Here is a 9,828-nt window from a genome sequence, read left to right as displayed (position 1 = left end):
CTACTCTGGAACTCTCTACCCCAACGTATCAGACTCTCGCCTACCGTGGAAACCTTCAAAAGGAACCTGAAGACCCACCTCTTCCGACAAGCCTACAACCTGCAGTAACCACCGCTCCACCATACCGCTGCACGAGCTCTACCCTCACCTACTGTATCCTCACCCATCCCTCGTAGATTGTGAGCCCTCGCGGGCAGGGTCCTCGCTCCTCCTGTACCAGTCGCTGTCACATTGTGTTCAAGATTATTGTAATTGTTCTTGTATTATACCACTTTTTCACATGGAATAAATGGCGCTATAATAATAAATAATAATAATAATCTACAAGACGTCACCGACCACGACCGATGGATCCTGTAACTAAGGCTCCTATCACATCTACAAGACGTCACCGACCACAACCGATGGATCCTGTAACTAAGTCTCCGATCACATCTACAAGACGTCACCGACCACGACCAACGGATCCTGTAACTAAGGCTCTGATCACATCTACAAGACGTCACCGACCACGAGCGATGGATCCTGTAACTAAAACTCCGATCACATCTACAAGACGTCACCGACCACGACCGACGAATCTTGTAACTAAGGCTCTGATCACATCTACAAGACGTCACCGACCACGAGCGATGGATCCTGTAACTGAGACTCCGATCACATCTACAAGACGTCACCGACCACGAGCGATGGATCCTGTAACTAAGACTCCAATCACATCTACAAGACGTCACCGACCACGAGCGATGGATCCTGTAACTAAGGCTCCGATCACATCTACAAGACGTCAACAACCACGACCGATGGATCCTGTAACTAAGGCTCCGATCACATCTACAAGACATCACCGACATCGACCGATGGATCCTGTAACTAAGGCTCCAATCATATCTACAAGATGTCACCAACCACGAGCGATGGATCCTGTAACTAAGGCTCCAATCACATCTACAAAACGTCACCGACCACGACCAATGGATCCTGTAACTAAGGATCCGATCACATCAGCAAGACGTCCACGACCGATGGATCCTGTAACTAAGGCTCCGATCACATCTACAAGACGTCACTGACCACAACCGATGGATCCTGTAACTAAGGCTCCAATCACATCTACAAGACGTCACCGACCACGACCGATGGATCCTGTAACTAAGGCTCCGATCACATCTAGAAGACATCACCGACCACGACCGATGGATCCTGTAACTAAGGCTCCGATCACATCTACAAGACGTCACCGACCACGAACAAAGGATCCTGTAACTAAGGCTCTGATCACATCTACAAGACGTCACCAACCACGAGCGATGGATCCTGTAGCTAAGGCTCCGATCACATCTACAAGACGTCAGCGACCACGACCGATGGATCCTGTAACTAAGGATCCGATCACATCTACAAGACGTCCATGACCGAAGGATCCTGTAACTAAGGCTCCGATCACATCTACAAGACGTCACTGACCACGACCGATGGATCCTGTAACTAAGGCTCCGATCACATCTGCAAGACGTCATCAACCACGAGCGATGGATCCTGTAACTAATGCTCCGATCACATCTACAAGACGTCATCAACCACGAGCGATGGATCCTGTAACTAAGTCTCCGATCACATCTACAAGACGTCACCGACCACGACCAACGGATCCTGTAACTAAGGCTCTGATCACATCTACAAAACGTCACCGACCACGAGCGATGGATCCTGTAACTAAGACTCTGATCACATCTACAAGACGTCACCGACCACGACCGAGGAATCCTGTAACTAAGGCTCTGATCACATCTACAAGAAGTCACCGACCACGAGCGATGGATCCTGTAACTGAGACTCCGATCACATCTACAAGACGTCACCGACCACGAGCGATGGATCCTGTAACTAAGACTCCAATCACATCTACAAGACGTCACGGACCACGAGCGATGGATCCTGTAACTAAGGCTCCGATCACATCTACAAGACGTCAACAACCACGACCGATGGATAGTGTAACTAAGGCTCCGATCACATCTACAAGACGTCACCGACATCGACCGATGGATCCTGTAACTAAGGCTCCAATCATATCTACAAGACGTCACCGACCACGACCAATGGATCCTGTAACTAAGGATCCGATCACATCTACAAGACGTCCACGACCGATGGATCCTGTAACTAAGGCTCCGATCATATCTACAAGACGTCACTGACCACGACCGATGGATCCTGTAACTAAGGCTCCAATCACATCTACAAGACCTCACCGACATCGACCGATGGATCCTGTAACTAAGGCTCCGATCACATCAACAAGACGTCACCGACCACAACCGAAGGATCCTGTAACTAAGGCTCCGATCACATCTACAAGACGTCACCGACCACGAACAAAGGATCCTGTAACTAAGACTCCGATCACATCTACAAGAAGTCACCAATCACGAGCGATGGATCCTGTAGCTAAGGCTCCGATCACATCTACAAGACGTCACCGACCACGACCGATGGATCCTGTAACTAAGGATCCGATCACATCTACAAGACGTCCATGACCGATGGATCCTGTAACTATTGCTCCGATCACATCTACAAGACGTCACTGACCACGACCGATGGATCCTGTAACTAAGGCTCCGATCACATCTTCAAGACGTCATCAACCACGAGCGATGGATCCTGTAACTAATGCTTCGATCACATCTACAAGACGTCATCAACCACGAGCGATTGATCCTGTAACTAAGGCTCCGATCACATCCACAAGACGTCACCGACCACTACCGATGGATCCTGTAACTAAGGCTCCGATCACATCTACAAGACGTCACCGACCACGACCGATGGATGCTGTAACTAAGGCTCCGATCACATCTACAAGACGTCCCCGACCACGACCGATGGATCCTGTAACTAACGCTCTGATCACATCTACAAGACGTCACCGACCACGACCGATGGATCCTGTAACTAAGGCTCTGATCCATCTACAAGACGTCACCGACCACGACCGATGGATCCTGTAACTAACGCTCTGATCACATCTACAAGACGTCACCGACCACGACCGATGGATCCTGTAACTAAGGCTCTGATCCATCTACAAGACGTCACCGACCACGACCGATGGATCCAGTAACTAAGGCTCCGATCACATCTACAAGACGTCACCGACCACTACCGATGGATCCTGTAACTAAGGCTCCGATCACATCTACAAGACGTAACCGACTACGACAGATGGATCCTGTAACTAAGGCTCCGATCACATCTACAAGACGTCACCGACCACGACCGATGAATCCTGTAACTAAGACTCCAATCACATCTACAAGACGTCACCGACCACGAGCGATGGATCCTGTAACTAAGGCTCCGATCACATCTACAAGACGTCAACAACCACGACCGATGGATCCTGTAACTAAGGCTCCGATCACATCTACAAGACATCACCGACATCGACCGATGGATCCTGTAACTAAGGCTCCAATCATATCTACAAGATGTCACCAACCACGAGCGATGGATCCTGTAACTAAGGCTCCAATCACATCTACAAAACGTCACCGACCACGACCAATGGATCCTGTAACTAAGGATCCGATCACATCAGCAAGACGTCCACGACCGATGGATCCTGTAACTAAGGCTCCGATCACATCTACAAGACGTCACTGACCACAACCGATGGATCCTGTAACTAAGGCTCCAATCACATCTACAAGACGTCACCGACCACGACCGATGGATCCTGTAACTAAGGCTCCGATCACATCTACAAGACATCACCGACCACGACCGATGGATCCTGTAACTAAGGCTCCGATCACATCAACAAGACGTCACCGACCACAACCGATGGATCCTGTAACTAAGGCTCCGATCACATCTACAAGACGTCACCGACCACGAACAAAGGTTCCTGTAACTAAGACTCCGATCACATCTACAAGACGTCACCAACAACGAGCGATGGATCCTGTAGCTAAGGCTCCGATCACATCTACAAGACGTCACCGACCACGATCGATGGATCCTGTAACTAAGGATCCGATCAAATCTACAAGATGTCCATGACCGAAGGATCCTGTAACTAAGGCTCCGATCACATCTACAAGACGTCACTGACCACGACCGATGGATCCTGTAACTAATGCTCCGATCACATCTACAAGACGTCATCAACCACGAGCGATGGATCCTGTAACTAAGTCTCCGATCACATCTACAAGACGTCACCGACCACGACCAACGGATCCTGTAACTAAGGCTCTGATCACATCTACAAAACGTCACCGACCACGAGCGATGGTTCCTGTAACTAAGACTCCAATCACATCTACAAGACGTCACCGACCACGAGCGATGGATCCTGTAACTAAGGCTCCGATCACATCTACAAGACGTCAACAACCACGACCGATGGATCCTGTAACTAAGGCTCCGATCACATCTACAAGACATCACCGACATCGACCGATGGATCCTGTAACTAAGGCTCCAATCATATCTACAAGACGTCACCAACCACGAGCGATGGATCCTGTAACTAAGGCTCCAATCACATCTACAAAACGTCACCGACCACGACCAATGGATCCTGTAACTAAGGATCCGATCACATCTACAAGACGTCCACGACCGATGGATCCTGTAACTAAGGCTCCAATCACATCTACAAGACCTCACCGACATCGACCGATGGATCCTGTAACTAAGGCTCCAATCATATCTACAAGACGTCACCGACCACGAACGAAGGATCCTGTAACTAAGGCTCCGATCACATCTACAAGACGTCCCCGACCATGACCGATGGATCCTGTAACTAAGGCTCCAATCACATCTACAAGACGTCACCAACCACGAGCGATGGATCCTGTAACTAAGGCTCCGATCACATCTACAAGACATCACCGACCACGACCGATGGATCCTGTAACTAAGGCTCCGATCACATCAACAAGACGTCACCGACCACAACCGATGGATCCTGTAACTAAGGCTCCGATCACATCTACAAGACGTCACCGACCACGAACAAAGGATCCTGTAACTAAGACTCCGATCACATCTACAAGACGTCACCAACCACGAGCGATGGATCCTGTAGCTAAGGCTCCGATCACATCTACAAGACGTCACCGACCACGACCGATGGATCCTGTAACTAAGGATCCGATCACATCTACAAGACGTCCATGACCGATGGATCCTGTAACTAAGGCTCCGATCACATCTACAAGACGTCACTGACCACGACCGATGGATCCTGTAACTAAGGCTCCGATCACATCTTCAAGACGTCATCAACCACGAGCGATGGATCCTGTAACTAATGCTTTGATCACATCTACAAGACGTCATCAACCACGAGCGATGGATCCTGTAACTAAGGCTCCGATCACATCCACAAGACGTCACCGACCACGACCGATGGATCCTGTAACTAAGGCACCGATCACATCTACAAGACATCACCGACCACGACCGATGGATCCTGTAACTAAGGCTCCGATCACATCTACAAGACGTCACCGACCACGACCGATGGATCCTGTAACTAAGGCTCCGATCACATCTACAAGGCGTAACCGACCACGACCGATGGATCCAGTAACTAAGGCTCCGATCACATCTACAAGACGTCACCGACCACGACCGATGGATCCTGTAACTAAGGCTCCGATCACATCTACAAGACGTCACCGACCACTACCGATGGATCCTGTAACTAAGACTCCGATCACATCTACAAGACGTCACCGACCACGACCGATGGATCCTGTAACTAAGGCTCCGATCACATCTACAAGACGTCCCCGACCACGACCGATGGATCCTGTAACTAACGCTCTGATCACATCTACAAGACGTCACCGACCACGACCGATGGATCCTGTAACTAAGGCTCTGATCCATCTACAAGACGTCACCAACCACGACCGATGGATCCTGTAACTAACGCTCTGATCACATCTACAAGACGTCACCGACCACGACCGATGGATCCTGTAACTAAGGCTCTGATCCATCTACAAGACGTCACCGACCACGACCGATGGATCCAGTAACTAAGGCTCCGATCACATCTACAAGACGTCACCGACCACGACCGATGCATCCTGTAACTAAGGCTCCGATCACATCTACAAGACGTAACCGACTACGACAGATGGATCCTGTAACTAAGGCTCCGATCACATCTACAAGACGTCACCGACCACGACCGATGGATCCTGTAACTAAGGCTCCGATCACATCTACAAGACGTCACCGACCACTAGCGATGGATCCTGTAACTAAGACTCCGATCACATCTACAAGACGTCACCGACCACGACCGATGGATCCTGTAACTAAGGCTCCGATCACATCTACAAGACGTCACCGACATCGACCGATGGATCCTGTAACTAAGGCTCCAATCACATCTACAAGACGTCACCGACCACGAACGAAGGATCCTGTAACTAAGGCTCCGATCACATCTACAAGACGTCCCCGACCACGACCGATGGATCCTGTAACTAAGGCTCCAATCACATCTACAAGACGTCACCAACCACGAGCGATGGATCCTGTAACTAAGGCTCCGATCACATCTACAAGACATCACCGACAACGACCGATGGATCCTGTAACTAAGGCTCCGATCACATCAACAAGACGTCACCGACCACAACCGATGGATCCTGTAACTAAGGCTCCGATCACATCTACAAGACGTCACCGACCACGAACGAAGGATCCTGTAACTAAGACTCCGATCACATCTACAAGACGTCACCAACCACGAGCGATGGATCCTGTAGCTAAGGCTCCGATCACATCTACAAGACATCACCAACCACGACCAATGGATCCTGTAACTAAGGATCTGATCACATCTACAAGACGTCCACGACCGATGGATCCTGTAACTAAGGCTCCGATCACATCTACAAGACGTCACCGACCACGAACGAAGGATCCTGTAACTAAGACTCCGATCACATCTACAAGACGTCACCAACCACGAGCGATGGATCCTGTAGCTAAGGCTCCGATCACATCTACAAAACGTCACCGACCACGACCAATGGATCCTGTAACTAAGGATCCGATCACATCTACAAGACGTCCACGACCGATGGATCCTGTAACTAAGGCTCCGATCATATCTACAAGACGTCACTGACCACGACCGATGGATCCTGTAACTAAGGCTCCAATCACATCTACAAGACCTCACCGACATCGACCGATGGATCCTGTAACTAAGGCTCCAATCACATCTACAAGACGTCACCGACCACGAATGAAGGATCCTGTAACTAAGGCTCCGATCACATCTACAAGACGTCCCCGACCATGACCGATGGATCCTGTAACTAAGGCTCCAATCACATCTACAAGACGTCACCAACCACGAGCGATGGATTATGTAACTAAGGCTCCGATCACATCTACAAGACATCACCGACCACGACCGATGGATCCTGTAACTAAGGCTCCAATCACATCAACAAGACGTCACCGACCACAACCGATGGATCCTGTAACTAAGGCTCCGATCACATCTACAAGACGTCACCGACCACGAACAAAGGATCCTGTAACTAAGACTCCGATCACATCTACAAGACGTCACCAACCACGAGCGATGGATCCTGTAGCTAAGGCTCCGATCACATCTACAAGACGTCACCGACCACGACCGATGGATCCTGTAACTAAGGATCCGATCACATCTACAAGACGTCCATGACCGATGGATCCTGTAACTAAGGCTCCGATCACATCTACAAGACGTCACTGACCACGACCGATGGATCCTGTAACTAAGGCTCCGATCACATCTTCAAGACGTCATCAACCACAAGCGATGGATCCTGTAACTAATGCTTCGATCACATCTACAAGACGTCATCAACCACGAGCGATGGATCCTGTAACTAAGGCTCCGATCACATCCACAAGACGTCACCGACCACGACCGATGGATCCTGTAACTAAGGCACCGATCACATCTACAAGACATGACCGACCACGACCGATGGATCCTGTAACTAAGGCTCCGATCACATCTACAAGACGTCACCGACCACGACCGATGGATCCTGTAACTAAGGCTCCGATCACATCTACAAGGCGTCACCGACCACGACCGATGGATCCTGTAACTAAGGCTCCGATCACATCTACAAGACGTCACCGACCACGACCGATGGATCCTGTAACTAAGGCTCCGATCACATCTACAAGACGTCACCGACCACTACCGATGGATCCTGTAACTAAGACTCCGATCACATCTACAAGACGTCACCGACCACGACCGATGGATCCTGTAACTAAGGCTCCGATCACATCTACAAGACGTCCCCGACCACGACCGATGGATCCTGTAACTAACGCTCTGATCACATCTACAAGACGTCACCAACCACGACCGATGGATCCTGTAACTAAGGCTCTGATCCATCTACAAGACGTCACCGACCACGACCGATGGATCCTGTAACTAACGCTCTGATCACATCTACAAGACGTCACCGACCACGACCGATGGATCCTGTAACTAAGGCTCTGATCCATCTACAAGACGTCACCGACCACGACCGATGGATCCAGTAACTAAGGCTCCGATCACATCTACAAGACGTCACCGACCACGACCGATGGATCCTGTAACTAAGGCTCCGATCACATCTACAAGACGTAACCGACTACGACAGATGGATCCTGTAACTAAGGCTCCGATCACATCTACAAGACGTCACCGACCACGACCGATGGATCCTGTAACTAAGGCTCCGATCACATCTACAAGACGTCACCGACCACTACCGATGGATCCTGTAACTAAGACTCCGATCACATCTACAAGACGTCACCGACCACGACCGATGGATCCTGTAACTAAGGCTCCGATCACATCTACAAGACGTCACCGACATCGACCGATGGATCCTGTAACTAAGGCTCCAATCACATCTACAAGACGTCACCGACCACGAACGAAGGATCCTGTAACTAAGGCTCCGATCACATCTACAAGACGTCCCCGACCACGACCGATGGATCCTGTAACTAAGGCTCCAATCACATCTACAAGACGTCACCAACCACGAGCGATGGATCCTGTAACTAAGGCTCCGATCACATCTACAAGACATCACCGACAACGACCGATGGATCCTGTAACTAAGGCTCCGATCACATCAACAAGACGTCACCGACCACAACCGATGGATCCTGTAACTAAGGCTCCGATCACATCTACAAGACGTCACCGACCACGAACGAAGGATCCTGTAACTAAGACTCCGATCACATCTACAAGACGTCACCAACCACGAGCGATGGATCCTGTAGCTAAGGCTCCGATCACATCTACAAGACGTCACCGACCACGACCGATGGATCCTGTAACTAAGGATCCGATCACATCTACAAGACGTCCATGACCGATGGATCCTGTAACTAAGGCTCCGATCACATCTACAAGACGTCATCAACCACGAGCGATGGATCCTGTAACTAATGCTTCGATCACATCTACAAGACGTCATCAACCACGAGCTATGGATCCTGTAACTAAGGCTCCGAACACATCCACAAGACGTCACCGACCACGACCGATGGATCCGGTAACTAAGGCACCGATCACATCTACAAGACATCACCGACCACGACCGATGGATCCTGTAACTAAGGCTCCGATCACATCTACAAGACGTCACCGACCACGACCGATGGATCCTGTAACTAAGGCTCCGATCACATCTACAAGACGTAACCGACCACGACCGATGGATCCTGTAACTAAGGCTCCGATCACATCTACAAGAC

The sequence above is a fragment of the Phyllobates terribilis genome, unplaced genomic scaffold, assembly GCF_046119375.1.
Source record: "Phyllobates terribilis strain yellow unplaced genomic scaffold, ASM4611937v1 Scaffold_259__1_contigs__length_2703414, whole genome shotgun sequence".
NCBI lineage: Eukaryota > Metazoa > Chordata > Amphibia > Anura > Dendrobatidae > Phyllobates > Phyllobates terribilis.
The sequence above is the reverse complement of the archived record's forward strand: the minus strand, read 5'-3'. Positions refer to the sequence as shown.